This window comes from Lepus europaeus, chromosome 11 (genome assembly GCF_033115175.1).
Source record: "Lepus europaeus isolate LE1 chromosome 11, mLepTim1.pri, whole genome shotgun sequence".
In the NCBI taxonomy this organism is placed as follows: domain Eukaryota; kingdom Metazoa; phylum Chordata; class Mammalia; order Lagomorpha; family Leporidae; genus Lepus; species Lepus europaeus.
This window is the reverse complement of record NC_084837.1, coordinates 81298235-81313459: the sequence shown is the minus strand read 5'-3', so window position 1 is coordinate 81313459 and position 15225 is coordinate 81298235.

The window sequence follows — 15225 nt, the reverse complement described above, 5'->3', positions numbered from 1 at the left end:
TGAAACTCGTCTGTTCCAGTGCGCAGGTCCTAGATAGCTCGTAGAAGTAACTGGTGCGCAGCCTAGGGTTTCACCGTGCTCCATCCACTGAAACCAGTCCTCCACTTAGCCACAAGCACACCTCTGCTTTTTGTGAGCAGGGATACACAAGTCAAACCCTGATACTTCCTCCTGATGGTTCTATTACTTAACCTACACTGCCTATCTGACCTTCCCATTGGTGCTAACACTATTACAATTACAGAGGTCCGCGGCAAGTGCTTATCCCACTGTGGTCTCCCACCTGGCCACAGGTACCAGTGATTTAAACGTCTTGGTTGGGATAGAGGACAGAAAATCCATTAATTCATCCACTGTCATGACTAAGAATAAAAGCTGGGTTTTTTGTGATCATCCAAAGTCAGTCCCCTCTAGATGCACACCTGCTTGCTCTTAGAATCCAAATACTGGACAAAGGTTAGCTCCTTCCTTGGGCTGGATGCCACACATGATCGATCAGCTCATTTGTTCTGATCCACCTTCAGCCAATATGGGGGGCAAGGTAAATATTTCATTTTTTGATATCAACCAGTACTGAGTGGGTCAGATCGCTACTCATAATAAACATAAGATTTTAAAATATACATGCATTTCTAATTATATATTTCTGGGGAAACAATTTTTAGCATAGTCAGAAAACTTGAATTCAGTGGAAACAATACATGGAAAGGGGAAGTGGAAAACAATTGATTTTATAGAATGAGACCAGATTACTACAGGCATCAAAAGCCAGACAGGGAAATTCTTACAGGAATTTTAATGGTCTTTAGGACAGAGCCTCATGAAACAGAATTGAAATGTGCAAGAGAGATGAAGGAATATCCAGACAGGTGTTAAAACAGTCTGGCTTAGAAAAGAAATTGTGGAGGAAAAGAGAGCCCCAGATCAGGAAAATGGCATTGAAAAGTCCATAGAGCCTGGAGTTCAGGTTGCCTATGGGTGTCACTCAAGACCTCCTCATCAAGACACAGTCACATGGTAAGGTCTACAGAGCAAAAAAGACAAAACTGCTGGAATCTAAAAGATGATCCAATACATTCAACTTCCTCAGTGCACAAAAAAATAAGACTCAGAGAGGGGTCCATTCGGAAGACCAATACAGCCAGTCAGCAAGAAAGCTGGGTATGAAACCCAAGAACTATGAAAGTAGCATGCTTGAGTACACAAGCTGGTTTTTTTTTTTTTTTTTTTTTTTACAGAGTTAGTGAGACAGAGAGAGAGGTCTTCCTTCTGTTGGTTTACCCCCCAAATGGCTGCTACGGCCGGCGCACTGTGCCAATCCAGTGCTTCCCCCTGGTCTCCCATGCAGGCGCAGGGCCAAGGACTTGGGCCTTCCTCCACTGTCTTCCCGGGCCACAGCAGAGAGCTGGACTGGAAGAGGAGCAACTGGGACCGGGACCAGAACCCAGGGTACCGGCATCACAGGCGGAGGATTAGCCAAGTGAGCCACGGCACCAGCCCACAAGCTGTTCTTTATAGCGTCCAGACTTCCCTGTTACTACTCACCTTGACATGAGCTATATGGAGCTGAGAACCCAGTGGATTAACAACATTTACCACTAAAGTACTTTTTAGTAATACATAGAGCACTTCAAAAATAGAGGCCGTGGGTAGTGATACTGAAAAAAGAAAATTGACACATTGAGTTGTTGAAGTCCAATAGATAAATGGGATTCATTAGACCTATCCTGTATCTGAATATATGATACATTGCAAAACTTTAAGGATTCAAAAATAACCAGTGCCTGCAATGTGCAACACCTGGCCTAAAATGTGATCCTTGGGGCTTGTTTTCTTTAGCCACATGATCTTAGTCTGATGGCATGTAGGTCCCATCCAGCAGTCTCACAACTCAGTTTCAGATGCTCTGGACAGTTGCCTTCTCTTTAAGGTAGCTTTCAGGAGGTCCAGAATGAATTTCTAGCTTTAGGTTTGTCAACTCAGTTTTTAATTGCACACCACTTCTTTATTACTGTAGTAGGAGAAGCAGACTTATTACAGTTACGCTCAAAATGAGTCCGGAGCCCACACTGCAGGGCCAAACAACTGGAACACGATTCAGAAATTGCACACAGTATAAATCACACCTGGATATATTCAAGAGGCATTTGCTTACCATGAGGAAGGGGAGGGATCCCAAGGTAGGCAGCAGTGCAATCCTTTCCCTTATAGGCCAAGCTTATCCAGTGTTGGAGTGAGGAATGGTTTATTTTCTGGTGACCACATGTGGGACTATTTGAACTGCCACCAGATAGATATAGATGACAGATTGATTTTTTTAAAAATGTAACACATGAAATTAATTCAGGTTTGATCCCAGCCAGTCACCTCCTCTGAGGTCCACATCCTGGGTGCAGCTTTTTTTTTTTTTTTTTCTTTTTTTGATAGAGTGGACAATGAGAGAGAAAGACAGAGAGAAAGGTCTTCCTTTGCCGTTGGTTCACCCTCCAATGGCCACCGCGGCTGGCGTGCTGCAGCCGGCGCACCACGCTGATCCAAAGCCAGGAGCCAGGTGCTTCTCCTGATCTCCCATGGGGTGCAGGGCCCAAGCACTTGGGCCATCCTCCACTGCACTCCCGGGCCACAGCAGAGAGCTGGACTGGAAGAGGGGCAACCGGGACAGAATCCAGCACCCTGACCAGGACTAGAACCCGGTGTGCCGGTGCTGCAGGCGGAGGATTAGCCTATTGAGCCATGGCGCCGGCTGTTTTTTTTTTTTTTTTTAAACACCATTCAGGTTACAGTCATCTTGCACTGGGATAACGAGCCCTGGGGCAGGGGCCACCTGTCAGCAGGAGAGCACAAGACCCGCACCTGGGAACGCAACAGGCTCTTGATTCTCCGTGTTGGTCAGGCCTTCACGTGCTTCCCACAATCCACCAGTCCAGCAGCCCCTTAGTAAACAACCACTAGCGAAAACTAGAGTTTCCACCTCTCCACCCACAGCTGAGAGACCTTTCCTCGACTCCAAATGTGCTCTTCTGACTCAATTCTATCAAGGCACGGGGTATAGGAGACAAAGTGGCTGAATGAAACCTGGAGCCACCTGTCCCCTTATTTTTCTAATAGGCATACAGATCTGCATGGGACTTAGGGAGAGACATTTCACATTGTGAGAGGTACAGGAACTTGGCAACACATAGCAAAGGATTTAGGGAGATAAGCTCAAGAGAACAGTGCGTAGGGAGATTGTCAGCAGTGTTCGCACTCGAAGGTCCCAACTCATCTCATCCTCTGATCCTGTGGACCTCATGAAATGCTTTTCCAGGAGAAGCTGGCTGGTTCTTTTGCCCATGGGTAGGCATGTAAGGTGTTCCTTCTGCTTCTGGGGACACATGGCCAACCTGATCCTCTGGTCAGGTTAAGGAACTCGGCACATGTGCTCTGTGCATTTCTCCCTGGGCTTCTACTCCTACATTTCCTCCAGAGAAAGACACTGTTTTCAGAGACTTCCGTAACTGGTCATATCAGAGTCCAGGGATGGGCCTGGCATCCTCCCATCAACAACTAGAAAAGTTGATAAAATGTATGAAACAAAGGTTTGGGTTTTTTGGGTTGTTTTTCCAGATATTGCACCACAGACAATACAGGAGTATAATCATGAAAAGGGAAAAAAACAAAAGATGAGTCCCATAATCATCCTACCTCTGTGCGGGCACATCCAGACTTGCAAGTACAGGAAGATACAGAGGAGATCCCTACAGAACCTGGCAGCCTTGCTGAGTCGAAGGAAGCTGCTGGAAGCTGGAAGCTGCAGAGTTCCAGAAACCATGCAGGGGGAGGGGGGAGGCTTCATAAATCTGTATCGAGTCTTTCCTGAGCACTGGGCTGCACATAAGCAGAATGACACTCTACACAATCAAGCACAGAGTAACGAGGGACTGCAAGGAGAACAATTCCCAAAGCTCACAGACGGTGGGGAGTTAGCGTGGAGTACTCGACAATCACCCACAGCACTTCATGGAGACCACAGAGGAGGCATGCCTTAGCGGTAAACGTGAAATACCCCTGGTTGCTTCAGTTAAATTCATCCTAACAAAGTGGAAAAATGGGATTCAAGTGTATCAAACTGTTCTACAAATAATCGCCAAAACAAAGCCCAAAAGTAAACAGAACCCAGATTCTCAATCACTAGAGTCAAAATGTCACACAAAAAATCACTAGGCATACTAAGAGGCAGAAAAATGTGGCCCATAACTAGGAAAAAAGAAGCCAACAGGAACAGAAATGATAAAGGTGATAGAGCAGGCAGATCCGATGTTACAACAACTAGTTCTGTACAATACTGAAAACAGTGAGGAGAATGAATGTACGTGACCAAACAGAAGGTCTACAGATGAAAAATACAAAGTATAAAGTGAAAATTTACCCAGATAAATTAAAAACAGATCAGACACTCCGGAAGATCAGTGAAGTTCAATATTTAGCAATAAAATTTATCAAAAAAACAGATAGAAGGACTAGGGGAAAAACTAACAGGACACTAAAATGTACTCGATAATTTCAAGTGAATGTGCACACACATGCGTGCTCACACACGTATGGTTTAGGAAAGCAGAAAAAAATGTCTTCAGCTTGTTCCGTGACCCCTGTAGTTCTTATCTTAGAGGAAGTGTATCGGTCAGTGTCCCATCAGGCAAACAGAAACCACACTCAGCATTTCAAAGCAGGAATTTAATATAGTGAATTTGTTACAAAGGTGCTTACGGTGCCGGTGTGGGAGGAGCAAAAGAGGAAATAGGTTTATCTGAAGAACAGTAACTACAGAACAGATAACACCCCCAGTGTGAGAGACAGCACAAAGGAAAATGGTATAACCCAGAGCTCATACTACGAGCTGTTACTGTTGAACAATTCTGCCTGAGGAGATGCCCAGTGGCCCAAAGCAGCCTGCCACAGCTGCCACTGTGCTATTGCTGCCATTGCTACCACAGCACCTGCTGTTCCCACGATGGCTTGTGACACTGCAAGAATGTCACCTTCCAGTATCCCAGCAGTGCTTCCCAGAGGTAAAACTAAATGGAAATCCAGCTCCAGGGAATCTGGAAAGTGCAGCTTATAGCTCTGCCTCGGCAGTGAAGAGGAAAATATTGAAGTTCATGAGAGACAACTGACAATAGCCGGCATCCTCCTGTGACTACTCAACATACACACCCAACCTTTTGCCCATTTTCAAATACACATGCAACAAACAATGACCTCTTGGACAAAAGTTTGCTTCCTATGTCGGTCACTAAGCAAACCTCTGGGTGATGTGAATTCCTCTAATGATGTCAATGTCCCCTCCAGGATCTTTTGCATTAATGAGACTCAATTATAAAGTTTATCGCCACTGAAACCGCTACCTACAAGAGGAAACAGGAGGGGAATGATCAGCATGTAAAAATACATATTTAATAAAAGCTAAAAAGAAACGTGGCAGGCAGACTTCATTTTCATAAATCAAATGGCCGTCACTGAACTTTTTTCAGAGTCCTTATTTTCTCCCAAATTCTCACCTCCTTAGCTGACTGCACTTCTTTATCTGCAGGGGACTCTAAATTATTCCCATCACTGCTCGGTCTTGTACGGATTCTGCCCTTTGAGGGTTTCTCTAGGTGACCTGCCATTAAGTTGAACTGCACACAGGGAGGCACTAGGAGGCGCTCCAGAGGGCCATTCATTGTTTCACAGTATTTCCCCTGATAATTGGCCTCAAGTGCCCCAGTCACATTAAGCCCTTCCATTTCCGTTTGGCCTGGTGGAACAAGGACCATACATGGGAGCCTCAATCTCCAGTTCAGTGAGACCACTGTTGGTCGAATGGAAGTCCTCTTGGGATCTAAAGCCCAATGTTGCAGGTACAGGAGACAAAATTTCTAATTGGTTTATTAGATATACTGCCAGAATGAGCAACCCCTAAGCAAAGAGCACCCCTAACACCTTTAAGTATAAATAGCTGTCACAGGTAGAGATTGGAGTGACGCAACTACAAACCGAGAATGTTGGCAACCACCAGAAGCTAGAAGGGGCGAGGGACAGGTTCTTCCCAAAGGGAGTGTCACCCTGCCAACACCCCGATTCTGGCCCAGTGAAACTACTTTTCGGACATCTGACTCCCAGAATTGTGAATGCATTTCTACAGTTGTAAGCCACCAAGTTTGTGATAGTTTGTTCCAGCAACCATAGGGAAAGAATACATTAGCCAAAGACAAAACATTTTAAGCTATCATTAAAATAATCATTGCAGCAGGTCCCAGCATACAAATTACTTGTAAACAATCTGTGGGTTTAAAATGACACCAACACCACCACTGAAACACACACACACACACACACACGCCTTGGTAACCAATTCATTATTCTGAAAATGAAAAAAGGAAATAACTACTTTGGGGCAACAACACAGTGAATAAGATAAAGCTTTGCTTCATAGAAAAATTTAAATGAAGAAAGGGTTATGGAATTAAAAATTAAGATAACCATATTTCACATTCCCACATGAATGAATTCCCTTATGGTCATCTATGGATCCTAAAATGAAAACTACATAGGAAATTTACAATCAAGTTGATAACTTCCAAACCCACAGATAGTAAAATTAGAAGGGGTGTGTGTGGTGGGGTGAGGCAGGGCCATATTTGAGACAGCAGTTGAGATGTCACTTGGGGTCTCCACATCCCATAGTGGAACACCTGGGTCCAAGTTCCAGCTCTGCCTCCAATTCCAGCTGCCCACTAATGCTTATCCTGGGAGAGAGCAGGTGATGGCTTAAGTAGTTGAGTCCCTGCCACCCATGTGGGAAACTCAGAGTTTCCAGCTCCGGCTTCAGCCTAGCTCAGCCCTGGCTTCTGTAGGCATCTGGGGAGTGAATTTGTAAAACTAATAAAAAATAAATACCTCCTGGTATAATGCAACAGGAAGTACATGATACCAACTCTGACAGGTTGATAGATTTTCAAATCTGATTTTAATCAAGCTTCCAGATCTAAGTACACAGTACATACAAGACATAATGAGGACAGAATGCTATGTTAAATGATACTTTTGGGATCTTATTATCAGTATCCAAAGTAGGAGGAATTGTGGATTAAAAAGATGTGACTTGCTCAACAAATGAATTGCCAAAATAAGCAAACAATCAAAAAGGCAGGGGGGTATCTATACAAGAGGTTTTAGAGAATTACGCACCCTGATTCCAATAACCCAACTTTAAAACCCCATTATGACACAATAGGGGAAATTAAAAACTTACGGGGTTTGGGGTGTGCTTTGTGGTGCAGTGGTTTTAGCTGCTACTTGTCGGGCCAGCATTCCATAGAAGAGCATTGGTTCAAGTCACAACTACTGTTTCCCATCCAGCTCCCTACTAATGCACCTGGTAAAGCAGATTACAGCCCAAGTACTTGGGCGTCTGATGCCCAGATAGGGTTCCTAGCTCCTGGCTCTGCCTGGCGCAGTCCAGGCTGTTACAGCCACATAGGGAGCCAAGCACCAAATGGAAGATCTCTATCTGTCTCTTCCTCTCTCCCTCCCTTGCCTCCCATCACTGCATTTCAAATAAATATTTTTTTAAAAAACACACTTATTTGATATTGATAAAATTAAGGATTATTTTAAGCATGATATATTTATTCAAAAATATTTATTACCAATCTTAATTAACACATATGAACTGAGCAATCAATGAATAAAATGTTATGCTTGACGTTTCCTTCCAAGTAGCCATTGGGAGCTGACACTGTGGCACAGCAGGTTAAGCTGCCAGCATTCCATATCAGGGAGCTGGTTTGAGTCTGAGCTGCTCTGCTTCCAATTCAGCTTCCTGCTAATATACCTGGGAAGGCAGTGGATGATGGCCCAAGTAGTTGAGCCTGGATGTAGTTCCTGGTTCCTGCCTGGCCTAGCCTGGACTGTTGTGGCCATTGGGCAGTAAACCAACAGATCTCTGTCTCTGTCTCTCCACTGCTCTGCCTTTCAAATACATACATAATAAACAAAGAGTAACAAAATTGCCCAGTTGGGTTGGAAGGTTTGTTAAGAGTATAGATAAGAGGCTGGCACCGTGGCATAGTGGGCCAAGCCTCTGCCCGAAGCACCAGTATCCCATGTGGATGCTGGTTCGTTTCCTGGCTGCTCCTCTTCTGATCCAGCTCTCTGCTATGGCCTGGCAAAGCAGCAATAGATGGCTGCATCCACGTGGGAGACTTGGAACAAGCTCCTGGCTCCTGGCTCCTGGCTCTGGATTGGCTCAGCTCTGACTATTGTGGCCATATGGGGAGTAAACCAGTGGATAGAAGACCTCTCCCTCCCTCCCTCTCTCTCTCTCTCTCTCTAACTCTGCCTCTCAAATACTTAAAAAAAACAGATAATAGATAAAACAATATTGATCAGGAACTGATAATTATTAATGCAATATGAATGATGGGTAGATGGGGTTACATGATGCCATTCTCTTCTCTTTTGTATATGCTTGAAAATTTCAGTATTAAAATGTTTAAAATATCATCCATATAGGGGCCAACACTGTGGCACAGTGGGGTAAACCACCACCTGCAGTGCCAGTACAACACATGGGTGCCAGTTCACATCCTGGGTGCTCTACTTCTGATCCAGCCCCCTGCCTATCTATGTGCCTGGGAAAGCAGCAGAGGATGGCTCAAGTCCTTGGGCCCCTGCATCCACATGGGAGATCCAGAAGTTCCTAGCCCAGCCCCAGCTAGTGCAGCTATTTGGGAAGTGAACCAGCAGCTGGAAGACTTCTCTGTCTCTCCTCTTTGTAACTCTAACTTTCAAATAAAAAATCTTGAAAACAGTATCATCGATAGAGCTCATTGCTCACAAATGAAGTCCAAACTGCCTAACAGATGCAGAACATCAGGTTTTCTGCAATCTGGCCATCAAGCATCAGGTTCATCTTCACCTGTCCCCGTTTTTAGCCACTGACCCATCAGGGAGAGAAAGCTACACTCAGCTCCCTGGACATACCCTGTGTATCTTCATACACTGGGCAGGCCCATTGCCTCCTGGAAGACTCTGTCACTTTCATTATTTGGTGCACTCTTTCACGGCCCAGCACAATTGGGTTGTGATGCTGTAAATCTCTACTAGACTCTCTGAAACAGAACCAATCCTTCACTTCAAAGCAGCCCCCATACACCATGGACAGGATGCTCCACTATACCTCTCTTATCACTGCACTGTCCCCAGCCTCCCACTTCACCCAGATTCAATTCCACGATGACTCCCTTGCCCTCTTCCATACCTGATGGATTAACCACAACCTGCTGGAGACAAGCTCCAGCCAGTCCAGGGGCCCCAAGGTGTTAGAGGTGTTGGCACTCGAAGAAAGGAGAGACACACTCACAACAAGGCTGATGGCATGGCTCTGGCTCTCAAGCACCAGCCTTTATTTTTATATCATAAGTCAAATAATAATTCTTTTTTCTCATAAGATCAAGTCTGTTGTCCATTTTTTTCTAATTATAATTTCTTTGATTTTCAAGGGCATATTCAGAGCATGGGTTACTATCACAGACAGGTGCAAGATAACAGGCTGCCCGCACAAGCCAAGGCCTGGAGTGCTGTCCAGCTATGCAGAAATTGGCTACACAAGCTAGAATAGTACCTTCCTGATCTAATCTTTACTAGAAGCCCCAAGTTCAAAGCAGGCCCTTTTTAAAATGTATCCCCTCTTTGCAGTTCTTTCTGTAATTCTTTAATTTCTTTATTGTACTTATTTAAAGGTTCACTTAGATCTATTCTACAGTTTTGACATCCTAACCATTGTTGTATTTGCAGCATATATTGAATTAAAGCTTTAATAACATTTGTCCTTATTTTAGTGGGAAGTATATACCAGGGAGCCTGTTGCCTTTTAATTCTTTTCCACAAACAGCTCAACCTTGCATAAAGCATTAACCCTTTCTCCTATACTAACATTCTGCTTGATTAAAATTCTACAAAGCAATGGACATTTTGGGGATAATGAGACTAAGCATTTTCTCTAAAATCAGGAATACAGCAATCAGGAAGCCCCGGCTTTCTTATGCAGAGTGTAGTTCCCAACAAACCTAAAACCACCCAGAGGACCACAGCTGTCCTTCTCACGCCTTGCTGAGATAGACCTGCTGTGACCTTGGCCTCACCAACAACCCTGTCATCCTCTCTTCCTACTGGCTGCATGAATCATGAAGGTGAATGTTTTTTAATTAAAAATGCTTATTTTTTCATCTTGATGAGAGAAAAAGAGAGAGATTCCATCCCTTGATTCACTCCTCCAAATACCTGCAGCAGCCAGGACTGACCCAGGCGGAAGCCAGGAGTCTGGAACTCCATCTGGTCTCCCATGTGGCTGGCAGGGCCCAAGTATATAAGGCTCATCACCTGCTGCTGCCTCCCAGGAAACATTAGCAAGAAGCTGGATGGAAGCAGAGTAGCCAGGACCTGAGCCAGCACTTTGATATGAGAGTGGGCTTCCTAGGCAGCAGCCTAGTTCTCTGTGCCACAGTGCCCATCCCACAGTTGGTCTCTATTTTAAACTCACTTTTCCTAATGTCAGGGTGTCCTTAATGCTACTTGACATTATGTTTCACTTTCTTGAACTGGTTTATTTTCCAGTTTCTTAACCTGAAATAATTATTTACACATTCTCTTCCTTCCAAATCACTAATATTTCATTAGTTTCATAAAAATCATTTCATTGAAAAGACAAAGATAACTGAAAGAGCAGTTCCAGGACATCCAAATGGCTACAAAGTGTATGAAAAACAGCTCTAAGTCCTTAGTCATCAGGGAAAGGCAAACTGATACCAACAGCACCTACTAGGAGGGTAAATGTGGCAGACAGATGGCAACATCAAGTGGAAAAATTAAGCATATTGCTTAATGTGAACTTAAATAGATCCCTTGGTGAAATTAGATGACACCATTCACTCTAAGTGAACACATGCATACCTACAGCCAGAAATTTCACTCCTAGTTACACACCCAACTGAAATGCACCCATACAGCCATTAAAAACCACATTCAGTAAGGTTCTTAGCAGCATGACTCGTAACAGGCAAAAGCTAGAAACAAACATTCACCAATGATAAAATGGATAAGCTCTAGTATAGGCGTATAATGGAATATTAAACAGCCACAAGAATCACTGAACTGCTAGTACAGACAAGGTGAATGCCATAAAGTTAAGTTCAGACAGAACATAGTGCTTATGCACAATTCAAAAGCAAGCAAAGTCATCTATGGTGTTAGAAGTCAGGACAGCGATCACCTCGGAAGCACCTGGGTGGAAGTCAGACACAAAGGGTGCCCTTGGCAGCTGACATGGTCTTTTTCCTGACGCAGGGATCTAGTCACACAGGTGTGCTTGCTTTGTCAAGATGCATTGCTAGAGACTTGGGATTTTGAACTCTTCTGTTTGCGTCTGTTTGTATGTGATACCTCAAGTATAATGTAAATTTAAAAAAAAGAGAATTCCATAAATCCCACACCCACATGCACCTGAGCACAGCCACCCCACCTTCACTCCTGTTACTGTGGAAAAACTGCTTACATGTCCATCAAAGGCAAACCTTTCTTCCTGCACATAATCGTCTTTACAAGGATGTCACACTGGCCAGCCTCTCATTTCATCCCTCTGTCTTCTCCTCTTGCTTAGATCTTTCCCATCTACATATAAACATCACATTTCTAATGTTTAAGACAACCGCCTCTCATCCTATACCACTGTTTTCTCCTTCTCTTGCTTTATTGTAAATTCCCCCTCAAGATTTACCCGTACTCGCTGAATCATTTTGTTCTAACGTCCTCTTTGAACCACCTCCAAGCAGGTTCTCCCCTCTGCGACTCCACACCAATCCATCCTCGCAAGATTGCCTCGGCATTGTTCAGTCCAACAGTCACTTCCTCATTCTCTTACACGATTCTCAGCAGGTTTTGGTGCAGTCATCAGCTCTGTCTTCCCTGAGACAATTTTCTCTCTTAGCTTCCCGACACCCCACTCCCCCAGTTTTCCTTCTCCCATACCAGCTGTTCCTTTCCAGTCTGCTTTTGTTAGGTCCTGTCTACCTGACCTCTGCAATTTGGAGAGCGCCAAGATTCATTCAGGAGCCTCTTTTCTGTGTTTCCTCCTCTAAGGCTCTGCTGTGGTTTCTGCGTGTGCCCAGCTGTTCACATACTGGGAACCAAACTCCAGTGTGGTTTTGCGAGAGGTGTGGAATCCTTAAGAGGTGGAGCCTGGTGGGAGGCCAGTAGGGTGTTGCCATTGGACACGATGTAGTTCTTGGGGAACCCCAGTTAGTTCTCACAAAAGGGTCATTATAAAAGAGCAAAACTAGCCCATCTCCTCTCTCTGGCTTCCAGTCTTACCATGTGATCTTTCTCACACGTGTTTCCACCATGACATTATCTGCCATGATGTAACTAGCTAAGGAAGCCCTCATCAGAGCTGACCCAATGGGACTGCACCATCTAAGACTGTCAGCCTCCAAAACTATGAAGTACATAAGCTTCCTCTTTAGAAGGTACCCAGCCACAGGTTTTGTTATAGCAATGGAAATCGACTAACCTAGGCTGTCATCCAGGGGCAGCAGATGATGGCACAATCTATAAGCCAATCATACCAGGTAAGCATCTCCAATCCAGACATCTTTCCCGAATTCAGACTCCTTTCCACGTGTGCCTCTTCAATATCTTTACTCAGATGTCTGATACGCACCTCTGATTTTATCTATTCACAGTCAAATTTATTCTCTTTCCCCAAAAACCTACTCTTTTTTGTTATTTATTTTCACCAGTACCATATTATGATAATATTACAAAAGTGGAGCATAATTTATACAACAGATTTTCTGTTTGTAGATCATTTGGTTGAAGACATGTTCAGATTATTGCTCCTGTGAAGAAAAATAAAAAACTTAGCTATGATTTAAAAAAAGGGCAAAGAGACCACTGCTTACTTCTACACAATACACACACACACTTTTGTAAGGTTTTGCTCCACAAGTTTTCTTTTTTGTGATAACATTTTTAATTTGCTTTATAATCACAGGCTTATTCCTCTACTAAATAAAGAGTTCACCAAGTAAAAAGCAGAAAGGCCACTGCTCCACAGGAGTATAGACAACAGCTATAAACAACAGTCAAATCCCAGGATGTCAGTTTCACTCATGTACATTAAATTTTTTTTGTACTGTACATATTAACTACCACAAATCAGAAACCCACTCTTTCACAAGCTTTCCATCTTGCTCAATGTAATACCATCCTTCTACATAGCAAAAATCCTGGGGTAGTTCTTGCCTTCTCCATTTCCCTTATATACTCAACACTATACCTTATATACCTTCAACAGTAGTTTCTGAATCCAACTGCTTTCACAACTTGTACTAGGATTGCCAGTCCCAACCACTACTGCATAGTGCCTGGATCCATGCTTTAGCCTCCCAGCTGGCCTCCTTACCTCACCCTCACCTTCCAATAAGTCTGCTCCATGCAGCTGCCAGAGTCACCCTGCTACAACCACATCATGGTAGTCCCATGCTGCTCCAAACCCTCAATGAAGCCCAAGTGCACATAATGGACTGACAAAGGTCTTCGCAATAAACCCTCCTCTGTGTGCCCCTCTTAAGTCTTCTCCTCCCCATGCTGCTCCATTCACATGGGCTTGCTTGCCATTGCAGAAGCATGGTGGGATGTTCCTGCCTCAGAGCCTGGCAAATCTATCCTCTTAGCCCAGGGTGGTCTTGTCTCATTGGTCATTCCTTCACATATGCTTCAGATACTTTCTTGAATGGAACCTTTTCATCGAGGGCCTTCCTGATAGCTCTAATTAAAATATTAAGCATCTTCCCACCCACATGCCAAGGTCTCCATCAATTCTTCCTTCATTTCCCTCTAGTACTTGTTGTCTTCTAATACTTATTTACTTATTTATAACCTGTTTCCTACTAGTATGTGAATAATAGCAGGATTTTGGTCTGTTTTTTTGACTTCTATCTCCCCAATGTCAAGAACAGTGCCTGGAAAAAAAATAAGAGCTCAATTAATACTTAAGAAATGAATGAGTTATTTCACTGCTTGTCAAGACACCAAAGTTCATAAAAGCAAAAAACCTATCTTATGCATCTCTATAATAAATGATCCACTAAGTGAAAAAGTAACATCAGATCCTTAGGTCAATCAAGGTATTTATTCTTAAATATTAAGGCAGTATTTAATTAAATATTAGGCAGATATTTAATTATTTTATTTTTAATAAAAATATTTGACCTTCAACTAAATCCTGCTTCCAAAATTTCCCAAAGTTATTGAGTACTTTTTTGTTCCTCCTTTTTAAAAAAAAAAATCCACTCAGCCAAAAGTAGTATGACAATGAGCAAAATATTCAACAAAAATATTATTAAGCCAATGCTCACCAATAGCCTACAGATCAAAAATAAGGAGGAAATTCAAATCCCGATAGGCAATATAAACAGTTGCTTAATTAATTCCTAAGATGTTTCCTTTCTAGAGAAAAGTTATAGAAACAGATATGGCTCAGAAGGAAGGAAAAATCAACAGTTATGGTGGTTTAATTACATGATTTCTAAAATAGATTAAGCAAATGAGGAAGAAATTTAATTTCTGAAATTAAGACCTTGTGTTATTAAGAGAACTTCTTATTCACCTGAATATATTTCTAGAGAAAATTTCAGTGTCCAGAAAACTCCAACCACTTGTGCCCCAAATAAAGGTTTACATTTTAATCTTTTTAATTCTTTTACATGAACAATTGTAATTTATTTCACAAGAGAACTTTTACAAGTTGACTATCAGGTCAAAGTGCTGGGTTCCTTTCCCAGAACATGTGCATTCCTAGACACTTTCTTGCTTCCTCCCAGTCCCAGCAGAGGAGCGCTAACCAAAGTCACAGAGGATAGGGCAGGGGTTCTGTGACTACCACCTATCCACAGATCATACAGGGCACATCCACCAAGCATAACTATCCATCAGTCATTGCCACAGTGGGGCTGGGGGCAAAGTGCACCGGACTCAATATGCCAATACAACTAAGTTGGTACCAGCAATGTACATTATCAAAGGGATAAAACCTTACAAAAAGGAATGACTAACTTACAAGTAGAAAATTCATCATGTCAGGTACAGTTATAACTGTATCAGTTCCATGGAATGCAGAGTCATTTGATGGTGACAAAAAAATTG